The following is a 12,926-nucleotide window of genomic DNA, read 5'->3' as shown; positions in this document are numbered from 1 at the left end:
CGCCCGCGGGGCGGGGGGGCCGCACCCGGTGACGACGCTGCGGCCTCTGCAGCGGCGCTCCCCGCCCCGCCCCGGCCGCGCCCGCCCTCCGCCCCGGGCCGCGCGCGCCGCCGGCCGTGCGCGCGGGGGCGGTGCCAGGGCCTCACCTCGCGCGCTCCGCCCCTCCCCGCGCGCTCTTCGGGCGCCGCCGGCACCACCGCCGCAGGTGAGACGGGGGCGCGCGGCCGGGCCGGGCCGGGGTGAAGCCGCCGGGGCCGGGGCTGGGGGGAACGCAAGGACCCGGCTCCGCCCGCGCCGGGGGAGCTCTCTGGGGAAGTTGCCGTGCGAGCGGGGGCTTCCGGCGGCTCCTCGCCCGCCGCTCTGCGCCGCCCGGGAATTGGTGTCGGGGTGCGGCTGCCGCCTCGCCGTCCCCGGCCGGCAGTGTACGCCTGCCGGCCCCACCCCGGGGTGTGCGGACGGGCGGGCGGCGCCCCGAACCTCATGCGGGGGCCTGATGACCGCTCCCTGAAGGTTACAGGCGTCGACCTTGGCGACCTGCGGCCATGGCCCGCCCAGGCGCGGAAACAATGGGGAGGGGGCGGTGGGGCCGCGCCGGCATCCGGCCGCCTGTTGCGGCGGCGGGCGGGTGCGGCTTCTTGGGGCTGCGGGGCGGTGGCGGGCGCCGCCCGTACCTGCGGAGGGTGGGGTGCTGCCGCGGCGGCACACCGAACAAAGGGGCCGCGCCCCGGGGCCGGCGGGGAAGGGGGTCGGGGCGCTCACCCACCGGCCCGGCGGGACCGAGCGGCGGCTGCAGCGGCGATTCCTGCCCCGGCCGGGTGCCGGAGACCCTGTGCGTGTATGTGGGCGCTGCGGTTCTAGGGTGAGTAAGAACAGGGCTTCTGTAACATTTAATAGCTGCCCACTTTCATGTGCTGGGCTTTTCTGTAGTTACTGGTAACTAGATCTTGTGTGTTCTTGTAACACAAGGGAGAAGTACGAAGTATACTATTAAGTTCCCCAAATGAAAGAACCTTTCGATGCTCACCCGTTAGGTTAGGTAAGCGATTTGGTGTTTGCTTTTGGGTTTCTTTTAAATGGAAGTTAATATCTTCAGCTCCTTCTCCTTAATTGAGTCTTTAAAATGAAAATGTTAAGTGGGCCATACGTATCCCAAGAGCCGCCTGAAGAACAATCTGTGTGTTTGTTTTGCAGCATCCCCAAACCGTCCTGGCAGAAAGACTGCCAAAATGTTTTTTTTTTTTTCCAGACTCAAAATGACCCTGATGTTTTGTTTCGTGCTTGCATTTCTAGTTCTAATTTGAAAGAGACTTGCATTCTGCACTGGAAAACATTAGACTTCCAGAAGTGTAAGCAATATGTGCCTCTGCTAACATTTCAGTTCACATACTGTTTTATGTTCAGATCTCTCCATAACCTATCAGTTGTTCTTTGTCTTTTCCACTGGAAGTTAAACTGAAAAGAGAGGAGCTCCTGAGAGAGGGGCTGTGCTGGGAGAAGGTTCTGCTCTTCTCTTAGTTTTCTGGGTGATTAGTAGTGATTATAATTGTATTTTTAATTAAAAATCCACTTCTTTTTGGCTGACTTATTAATCTAATAGCATGTACCTCAACATTTAAGTCCTGGGAAACTGTGAACATTCTTAATAGAGTGAAGAACAACTGTTTGATATATCAATCTCTGATGTAGATTTAAATCCTTCAGTCTGTGCTTGCATGACAGTTTGTCAAACATTTTTTGTGGAAGCCTCCAAATGGTGGAAATTTGAGAAATTGGTAGAGCTAGTCATGTTTACCCTTTATTGTTTTCTGTAGAAATAGGAGAATATGACATAATGTTGCACATAAATATAAAAAAAAGCCTTCAGTCCACTGCATGAGAAGTTAACTGTGAGGTTAAATAAGCTGTGTTGCTGGATAGTAAGTGTACTACTCCACTATTGCAAATTCCTTGATCTCGGTCTTTGCTTTTTAGTGCTCTTTTGAATTTGAGTAAGGGAAAGATTATAAACATCCTAAGGTGAAGTATTTTGAGTTGTGTGTTTTTAGACATTGTTGTAATAATGTTGTCTTTTTTTTTTTTTTTTTTTTTTTTTGGACCTTAAGGAAACTTTAACCATGAAACTGAAAACTGGAATGTTTCCCAGCTGTGCATTCTTTGTAATCTCTGTCACCAGTGGTCATGGACTCTTTAGATAAATAACCCATAGAAACAGGGATGGGCATGAGGCATGGGGAAGTGGGGCAGGGAGAGATGTGGCTGTGAGGATAAGGCAGGAGCACAAGACTGTTGTGACTGAAGTGTAGTTGGAGACCTTGCAGTGGTCCATGTGTCTTCTGTATTCAGACTGACTTCTAGTTCCCATAAAAACCGTTGTGTTCTTAACCTCAGTTACTAAGGCATGCACTGACATCCCTGTATCTACTTTTTTTGAGGGATTACCCTGAAACAAAGGTGTTCCATCTAAGAAGTGTTTTTGCTCCTGTTAAATTTCAAGTGTATCTGACTTGGAAGAAGATAATTGCTGAGGCAAAAGATGTGCTATCTTAGAAACTGATATATGGCAGTCTCTGATATCAAAGGAAACTGTAGATACAGTGACTTGTGTGAAAAGTTGTTTAGGCACTGCATTTCAGCCATCTGAAAACAGCATTATTTTTGCTGTAATTTTAAAAGTGAAGAAGAAATAATTATATGAGAAAAATCTTTTAACTTTGTGATTAGATTTGGTTGCTTTGCCGTCCTAGCAAGTACTGTAGGATATAGTGGTCCTGGGAATCAGTGGCTGATAACATGTCTTCTAGACAGGGAACTCCCCACCCCCTTGAAAGTGCTTATAGCCAGCTTCCAGTAAACTTCTAATGGCTCCAAGCTATGGAAATTACTTTGCGTCTAAATTGAAATCTATTTTATGTGAACAAGGTAGTTTGATAGGCTAGTGACAGCATTCTTGTGAACATATTGTAGCCTGCCTGCCTCAAACGCACAATTACAGGACATCTGTGTTAAGCCTCCTTTCTACCTTAGGAAGAATTTATGTGAGGAACCAAGTAAATAGAACAGTTGGTATTATGTATGTCCACTAAATGTTCTGCAAAATATTTTACATTTTATAACTTGCTAAGTAGGGAAGAAAACGTTACATTTTATTAGTCTGTTGCACTACTTAAAATCAGCTCTCAGAATAGTTTATAAAAAGTTATTTTTAAGGCATACTGTCTGCAGAATCTGAAATTGGTTATAGTCATTGTAGACATAAATAACTTAGAATCACTTTATAGAAAATGTACCTTGCAAACCAGGGGATTATTAAATCCTGTTTTGCTACTCGTCCTGTTTTCTTAACTATTGTGAGTCAGAGTCAGCACCTAAAGCCCAAGGATTTATCAGTGGTTACAGCTGCTTGTTGAATCTCTTTGGTAGTTGTGCAAGCCATAACTATCAGGCTAGGCTTATAGGCTGGAGCCTTAGGGGCTCTTTACAGCAGAAAAAAAAAAAATCTGACGTTCCCATAGAAAAAAGAGTATTAGATTGAAAGGTAGGAACAAGTTGGAAAGAAATGTAGTATGGATTAAGTAATGCTGCCTTAGAATGAACCAGTGAGAGAATTCATTGCCTTTGTCCAGAGGGAGGCTTAATATTTACTAGTCATATTTTGTTTGGGATTCGTTTTGTCTTTATCAAAATTCCCAGCACCTTTGGGACAATAGTTTGGCAACACTGAAATGTCCAGGCTTTGCACAGAGGGGTAATAACGGAGAGAGGTGTGTTGAAGGTGTTAGATGACATGGACAGTTACTACAGAGAATTCAAAGTAAGCTGTGCCATAATCAGTTTGTAATGAAGAGGAGCCAAGAATGTAAAGAAGGTAGAACAAACAGGAGATGTAGAGTTGGTTGCATAGTAACTCTGCAATTGTTACTTTAGTGGAATAGATTCTTATTTTGTGATGTTGGCTCCATAGTTTAAGTAATTATAATGTACATTGAATTCCTACCAGTAAGGTTCATGCATTGTGTGTATGTAAAATGCATTGTATTTTTCTCTATAATAGTATGTTTACATCATTTGATACAAGAGCGTGGAAATATTGGCATGTAAATATACTGTACTAGCAAACAAGTATTTCTGCAAATTATGGAAGATGATATTTACAAAGGTGCTTTGCACCTGTGCTTAGTAGGTGGGTAGCAGGGATCAGCCGTGCATTCAGGCCTTAGTATCTGTTTCATTTTATGGTCTGAAATACTAATTTAATAGCCTTCTGTACTACTGTAAGACTTGATCTTTAACTCTGATACTTGTTTCTGAGAGTCTGAGAATACTCTACATATAGCACCCACATACAGGCAGGCAGAAGTGTTTTTGTCAACATGAAATGGATTGCAGTAAACATGGAAGTCTTGGAAAAATGAAGCATCTGTGAAAAAAGTAAAAAGCCAACTATGTGTGATACAGTCCTTCTCTTTGCTAGTACTCCCGTTCAAGCCCGTCAGATGGTGTAGAGTAAAGGAGGTCTGTCATTTCAAGTTGTAGCAGTGTAGTCCTATTGGTATAGCTGAGTCTCCTGACAAGGCTTTTGACACAGAAATAGTTAATACCAGCAACACTTTGCCCTGTGGGATTTATTTCAGACCTCAAAATAGAAGAAATTTTACAGACAGGAAAACAGTATTAACAGACGTGACAAACATCTGCAGGCATCCTATGTCAGTCACAAAACCTACACTTGATGGGTGAGGTCATGCAATGGGAGATGTTTGAGTAGATGGACCTGAAGGCCCTACTCAAAGCAAGGCTGGTAGCAACTCATCATTAACCATCTGTCACTGTTACCCTTGGAGATCAAAGTAAGCAAAATCACTGAATCCAAGTGACTGTTGTATGAAAGAGCTATTTTGGGATGACACCTCTAAATCATAAAGTTCTTGCACATTTAAACACCTGAATTAATTTTACCTATGTAGTGTAACATGTACATAAGCTCCATTCCAATCCTCAGAACACTCATATTTTAAGAAATAACACTGCACACTTGTAAGAACTGATTTTTGTAAGGTCAAAATTTATATTGTCCAAATTAAGAGTTCATTGCAATGCTTCAGTGACTGGTCCAGTAGAGTCATGACTGGTAGCTCAGTGCACTTTATCACAACTTGAATTCTCTGATTTTTAATAAGTTTACATTTTTGAAGTTGTTACTAATTTGAAAATGAATATGAAATTTATTTTACATTGATGTAGTTCACATATTGGAGTCAATGATACAGCACAGGCCTGTATGAATGTGATTTATTAAAGCATCTTTCTTTACTGGTCCAGATTGCATATTTTTTGTCTGCTGCTGATTAGACCTGATGGCTTTGAGGTTTCAGGCTTTGTATTTAGTAGAAGTAAAGTATATAATAAATAAGGGAAACTTAACCTAGACAGAAAGCACTGTACTCTGGACTCCTTCTCTATACAATCTAGAGTTACTCAGAATTTAAGGAGCAGATTTATTAGACTAAATATCAAAAACTGCTTTCAGTTCAGCAAGTTTACCATCTAAAATGTTATTAAATGTTTCATATTGTAAGGAAGAAAATATAGCTACAGGTAATATTCATCATTAATTCCACGTATTCTGGAACATCTCAGAGTATCCTGTAGGAAGAGACTCACTAATTTGATATGTGTGAAATGAATGTGAGTACTTGATTGTTTTTCCCTATTTAATGGAGACTGTGATAAAAAAAAGAAGGAAAAGTTAAGGTACTGATAAAGAACTAGAAGGCTGCTCATCTGAACTATTAATTTTGTTTGCATCAGTACTCATTTTGTTTTAGTGTATAGTGTAACATGAAGGACTATTAGAAAAAATAATGATATTAACTTGGATCTTAAATCATCATTTCAACTTTTTACCCTTGTGCTTATGTTTTTAGGGGAAAATACTCACTTTTGACCTATATATATTCCACATCCTAAATGCCTCTGTGCTTTAAGAAATCCCACTGCAGGCATTGCCAACTGGTTTTTCTTGTGTTGAGAGCATGGGAGGTTATAATTTATAGATTGATGATGTTGGAGAGGCCAGTAGCTGATCCACAAAATATTTTAGGAAGGCCTGTATCTGTACACCCATGCAACTGTCTCCCTGTGGATCACTAATTTTGACCATGTAGTTACTAGTTTACTGATAGGCTTAGAGTTACAATTACATTTAAAGATTGTATAGTGCAGCCACTTACAAAAATGCTGGATTTTCTCAGTCCTTCTTTGCTCCAGAACCAGAGTGGGATATGAAATGTTTCGGTTTGGAATAATTCTGAAACCTTAGGAGGTCCTGATTTTTAAGAAACTTCTTCACTGTCCTGCCTCTTTAATGTTTTTCTTTGGATCTTAATGAGAAATATTTTGGTTTTAGGTAACTTTATTTAATACATGCTGAACTTTAGTAGAAGAGCATCTTTTTCTAAAAGTTAAGTGAAAGTTAAGCTGTATCTGTTGTATTTGCTGTCTTGCAGAGTTTGAATTTTATAGCTCTTGCAGTCAAAGCAGATAGAGGAATGAAGTAAACTAACAAAAATATTCTCTGCAAGGTGTATGAGTTAGAACTGAGACCATGTTTATAATAAGCAAAATTTGTGGTTTTCTTCAGACTGGAATATTTTGAAGAGCATTGTAAAAGCAGTCTTAAGATCTAGTGATCTTAAAGAGTAGTTTGGAAAATTTGAGGAAAACAGTCTGTTGTTTGAGGAGTGAAGTTTTATATTGTAATCTTTCTAATAAGTTTTGCTACAATTTTAGGAGAGAAGAGTTTTTTTACAAATACGGGGGAAAATATGTTTCTCTGAGGGAAGACTGAAACAGATTTCTTTTAAGATAGTATGAACAATGAAATACAGTATGATAAAATACTGAAACCTAACCCAGTCAGAATGGCATAGTGAGATGGTCAGGGGTTTGAAGGAATGTAATTCCAATTTTACGACAAACTAAGACTAGTCATACTATCACCTATGAACAACAGGAATGGGTTTTAATAACACTAAGTTTTCCAGACTTTATGCAGGACTCTGACTGCATGTGCATTAAGGCAAAATAAATAAACTCTTCAAGGAGAAAAGCAGTAAAATTAGCTTCTGACTCTGTGGTGAACTGATGCTAATACAAGTACTGCTACTGAATTGAAAGCTTGCAAGTGAACAGCTGAAAAGAAAATGCTTTCATAAGTCAGAGGCAGTGAAGGTTTCTTAGGCTAGAGAAAACCATGCAACACTGAAAACGTATTAGATCCCATACTTCCCACAAGAATTTAAAAGGTTGTGTGTACAGAAAGGAAAGCAGCTCACATTTGGTACTGTTTAACATTGCAATGTGTGTAGAATTAAATTAGTTAAATGTTGATAATGATATTGGATTTCACTGTAGACAGACTTCTATAGTAGTTTTTCCATGGAGAGACTGGCCTTTAAAATAAACTGAGTTTGAACGCTGCTGGAATGCCTTTGGCTTTTGCATTCCATGTTAGGTCATAGGAAGAGAGACACACTTGAGACCCATCTACCTTAACAGTGCCTTTTTCAAACTTTGCCTTTGGAATATGATTAAAAAACTAATTTTTAAGTTTGTTTATTAGAAGTTTTTGATAGCTGCTTCACTTGGTTCCCCAGATAGTCAGAGAAGAATGTTATGCGTTCTGAAATTGATCTATGATTTTAACAAATGTTTTCTTTGTAAATAACTTTTTTTAGATAGCCTGTTCTGTTAAAACTTGGAACTTAAACACTTATATTCATGTAAAGTCATTTAGCAGTTCTGAGTTACTTTGTGTGTTGTAAGAGCTGTAAGAATTGAAACAGAAGCAAAAAGCAATTTTTAAGTTTGTGAACATTCAAAATTCATTTAAGTTTGTGAACATTGAAAATCCCTTCTGTAGTACTGGAAGGAAAGTGTGATCAGTATTTTAAGCAGGAAGTGATGAAAGCCATCTTGCACTGGCACTTGATGTGAAAATTGTTAAATTTGAATATTAATAATATTAATATTGATATTAATGTGAATATTAATAATATTAATTTAATTGAGTGCCCTCTGTTTCTAGCCAGTGCAAATTTAATGCCCATAATATGTGAAATAGCCATGAAAGTCGGTTGTGTATCATATGATTGGCAAGTGTATATTGAACTAAAAGACAATTCATTACCTGATTGGGTCTTTTAGGTCTATTAGATTAACTCTATCAATTTTTCAAATCATATATCTAACAATTTTAGGACAAATTGCATCTAAAAATGGGGAGAGATCCACCTAACAGTGTTTCAACTTTATGTGTGCTGTATTACTGTGTAATATCATGTCTATAATCACTTGTGTTCTTGAATCACCTATTCAAAAGGTTTTTGTTTATTTGCAAACCAGTCTCATTCAGTGAGTCGTGCATATGAAATCATTTTTCTCTGAATAAGACAGAAAAAATTATTATTTTAGGAGGGAAAATTAGCACTGCATAGGATATAAACAGGAGACATTACTGGAACAAAATATGGCTACAAAAGTAATACTCTTACAATAATACTGCAAAAAAACCCACTTGTGCATTTCTAATTAGGTGGTTAAACAGATGGCAAAGTCATAAAATGAATTAAGTAACTTATTTTGCCAAGTCAGGTTTCACAAAAGAAATTTGCTGCAGCTGCATGTTTCCTTAGAGGAATAAAAGGAAAATTTTGAAATGCAAAATCAAACATGCTCATATTTCATTAGGTTCCATTTGGCTGGTGTGTTGATGTAGTCTGCCTGTGGGGAGAGAGAATGCTTGCCTGTATTTGTGAAGAGGAGACGGAAAATTTGGTGGTACCTGCTTCTTGGTGTATTTTGTTAATGCCCTGCATTCAGATCTGTTCGCTTGCACCATTTCTGCTGTGGCCTTTGATGTAAACGTGCTTGCATCTGCTGGAGCACTCATTTCCTGCATCCTTCATTGTTAGAAGCTGTTTTATTAGCCTGAGATGTGAAGGATAATGCACTGCAGTATTCCTACTCAGCTTTTGCTGAAACGTCATTCACCTAGGCACTGACTTGTGGAAGAAGGCAGTGCCTGCCTTGAAAATGTTTTATTTGAAAGTTTAGACTTTTTCTTTGTCAAGAATTTCATAGGACTGTTACTCAAACAAGGCTCCTATGTTCATTCTGTCTGTACTAATACTTGAAAGAATTTAAGGGTGTTCATGTGAGTTTCACCATAGTACTACTATGACTGGCTAACAGGGAAAAGTAGTTGTTTGAGCAGAATAATTCCCTGAGGTATCAGCATCAGAACATGTCTTGGTGTGACAAGAGAAGCCTGCAAAACAAGGCTGCTTTTACCAGATGAAATCCTAACCTACAGAAGGGATGCTGTGTGCATTCCTTCTATAGAGTCTGTAGATTGTTGGGTGCAGCCTGCCTGATGACTCTTTTGCTTTGCAGATACTATTTGTTTCTATATTTCTCTGTCACAAGTTAACTTTCCTGCCTGTAGAGCAGTAAAACTGTCTGGGTGCAGTTTTAGGTTTAGTCAATGTGGATCTTGATTCTTTCTGGCTGTAAAAATGCCCATGCAAATATTTGCTGTTTCTAGAAAATGCGCATCTGACATTCTGAACTTCTAAAGGAAGACTAGGGTTTTTAACAGTTAAAAAGATACTTGGGTTAGAGGGAAACTTCTATATTTTTTCAAGTATATATTTGGGAAGCCACCTTCAGACATTTCTCCAAGAATTTTCTTCATCAAGCCAAGTCAACATGCTTACATTTAAATCTTCCTAAAATTTCTATAGTGGATATTGAAGTGTAAAAGTACAAGGACAAAAAGGACATACTAATGTGATTGAGATTCCTTTTGAAATATGATGGACCAAAAAACCTGAATTTTTGATACTGAATATGCTGTGGACAAGTTTTGAATGAAGTGCTCTTGAACTGCTTTTAAAAGTGCGCTGCTGAAGCTCATGCTGCATAGTGCCTTCAAGGGAACTCCATTCCTGTTGCTTTCTAGAACAGCTGGAAGCAGCAGCCCTCTGCAAATGTCAGTGAAGCCTAGCTTATCATTAATCAAAAGTTAGCTTCCAGATGTGGTTTCCTGTAGTTGAAAAAGAGGATAAAAATGGCTGTATCTTGTATATCTTAGGTGACACTAACTGAATGCAACTTGACTTTTGATTATGGATAACTGATGTGGGAGGCTCTTCCACAGATGTCCCCCTCATCTGTTTCAGCCTTTCATGGTAGAAAATCAGCAGTAGTACCGTAGTACCTGTTTGTCTGCCTTCCCTCTGAATCCATTCAAGTCTGTGGATAGCTTTGACAGGCTAGTGGCATATAGTTGTAATTGTTCTTTATTCTATCATGTCTGCTGTGACTGTTAATTCTCTCCTCATGGTATATAATCTTAATACAAATGAATGTCTTCTGTTAATATGCTAGATTACAGATCTTCATGTTTACAAATTGAATATGAAAGAAGACATGACCCTTACACTTTGTGTTAAAGCACTTCAGCACTGTCAGCCTCAGAAAGGTAAGTACCATCAATGATTAGAATAGATTGAGAGAAGGCACCAGCCACATACTGAACTTGTAGAAGCAGGAACAGTATTCTAGACTTTTATGAAAATATGTATATTATCAAAATTATTTCTCAGTTAACTTTAGTCTGTTGAACTATGAAAGCAAGCTTTAACCTTGTGTTAACCTTGGTGGTGGGCTTGAGTTTGCTGCTCTTCCCACTCATCTTTGGATCAGTCCAGATACGTGGATATCATGCAGCATCTACAGTATGGCCAGGATATCAGACCCAGCCAGCATGGGCTTAGGAGGAGTAGGTCGTGTTTGACCAAGCTGGTCTCCTTTTATGACCAGGTGACCTGCCTGGTGGATGCAGGAAAGGCTGTAGATGTTGTCTATTTGGACTTCAGCAAGGCCTTTGACACTGTCTCCCACAGCGTACTGCTGTAAAAGCTGGCAGCCCACTGCTTGGACAGGAACACTCTTTGCTGGGTTAGGAACTGGCTGGATGGCCGGGCCCAGAGAGTGGTGGTGAATAGTGCTGCATCCAGCTGGCGGCCAGCCACCAGTGGTGTCCCCAGGGGTCTGTGCTGGGGCCAGTTCTGTTCAATATTTTTATTGATGACATGGATGAGGGGATTGAGTCTTTCATTAGTAAATTTGCAGACGACACTAACCTGGGAGCATGTGTTGATCTGTTGGAGGGTAGAAGGGCTCTGCAGAGAGAGCTGGAACAGTTGGATGGATGGGCAGAGTCTAACAAGATGAAGTTTAATAAGTCCAAGTGCTGAGTCTTGCATTTTGGTGACAATAACCCCCTGCAGCATTATAGGCTGGGGATGGTGTAGCTGGACAATGCCCAGGCAGAAAGGGACCTGGGGGTACTGGTTGACAGCCGGCTGAACATGAGCCAGCAGTGTGCCTTGGTGGCCAAGAAGGCCAACGGCATCCTGGCCTGTGTGGCCATGGTGTGGCCAGCAGGAGCAGGGAGGTCATTCTCCCCCTGTACTCGGCACTGGTGAGGCCACACCTTGACTATGTGTCCAGTCCTGGGTCCCTCAGTTTGGGAAGGAGGTTGAGATGCTTGAGTGTGTCCAGAGGAGGCAACGAGGCTGGTGAGGGGCTTGGAACACAAGCCTTGTGAGGAATGGCTGAGGGAGCTGGGGTTGTTTAGCCTGGAGAAAAGGAGACTCAGAGGCGACCTTATCACTCTCTACAACTTCCTGAAGGGTGGTTGTAGTCAGGTGGGATTTGGTCTCTTTCTCCAGGCAGCAACTGACAGAACGAGAGGTCAGTCTCAAGCTGCGTCAAGGGAAATATAGGTTCGATAGTAGGAAAAAGTTTTTTACAGAAAGAGTGATAAAGTACTGGAACGGTCTACCTGGGGAGGTGGTGGAGTCACCATCCCTGGATGTGTTTACAAAAAGACTGGATGTGACACTCAGTGCCATGGTTTAGTTGAGGTATCAGGGAACAGGTTGGACTCAATGATCTTGAAGGTCTCTTCCAGCCTTGCGATTCTGTGATATGATGGTCTGGTCAGAGAGAGAGAAAGCTAGATAAGCTTTTCCATGAATTGGTCTGGGAAGCTTTAGGGACCTGGAGAAAAAGAATGATAATCAAATGATAAACAATCTGCAGCTGGTGTTTTTAACAAGTTGTTTTTCTCATAAAAAGGTGTCTTCTTAATTAGTCAATCATGTGAAATGTGTTGATTAAATGACCAATCAGGTCCACCTGTAGCAGACCAGTGTATAAAAGAAGAGGTCTGAATAAACATGGAGCTTCTAGCCTCCTGATCTGAGTCTGTGTCATCTATTCCTGACTTAACAGTAACACAGATAAACCATTGCAAGTATCTAGAATTCTTCCCAGTGTTTTGTAATAGTCATCACATAACTTGAAAAAAGTGAGAAATCTTTAGCAGGTGCCGGATTATGGTTGAGGAACCCTAGAACACTTGCATTGTTTTTCCTCAGTGTTTATAGGTTGGAAGTGCTGTAGTTTTGCCTTCCCTGTGCTCAGCTATGTGTTATTCTGGGCTGTCTTTGACAGCAGACTTGTTTAGGTAATGTATCTGTTCAAAAAAACAGTGTAGGTTAGTTTTTGTCTAGAGCAATTTCTTAAGTGCTTTGCTGTGGGAACCCAGGGCACCCCTCTGGCTGCCCTGGCTGTCTCGAGACCATGGCAGGGGGCTCGAAGACCTTGGCACAAAGTCAAAAACACCTGTGGCTTCAATTTTAGCCCGTGGAAAAAGCTGCCAACTTTGTATGAGGAATTACAAGCCACAGGGGTTATTGTAGTATGGTAGTTAAATTAACACAGGGTGAAAAGGTAGAATTTTGGGGCTTTTTAGAATGGGGTTCGAGGGGACAAGATGGATGGATTTGGGCATG

General features: G+C 41.0%; 1 protein-coding gene across 6 annotated transcripts in view; it reads left to right on the top strand.

The window, feature by feature from the left end:
* The first annotated feature begins 103 nt into the window (after positions 1–103).
* RALA (RAS like proto-oncogene A) overlaps positions 104–12,926 on the top strand; it is a 31,640-nt gene continuing 18,817 nt past the window's right edge. For 2 of the 6 annotated variants that reach the window (XM_053965263.1, XM_053965228.1), the window contains exons 1-2: positions 8,752–8,838; positions 10,450–10,543. The gene's annotated coding sequence lies outside the window, so the exon portion shown is untranslated. Of the gene's footprint in view, positions 206–768; positions 860–8,751; positions 8,839–10,449; positions 10,544–12,926 lie in introns of those variants that run through there. The other 4 variants (XM_053965253.1, XM_053965237.1, XM_053965246.1 and 1 more) reach the window with 4 other exon arrangements.

This window comes from Vidua chalybeata, chromosome 1 (assembly GCF_026979565.1).
Source record: "Vidua chalybeata isolate OUT-0048 chromosome 1, bVidCha1 merged haplotype, whole genome shotgun sequence".
Classification (NCBI taxonomy): domain Eukaryota; kingdom Metazoa; phylum Chordata; class Aves; order Passeriformes; family Viduidae; genus Vidua; species Vidua chalybeata.
Note: the sequence above shows the minus strand (reverse complement) of the source record. Positions and strands in the feature narration are given on the sequence as shown.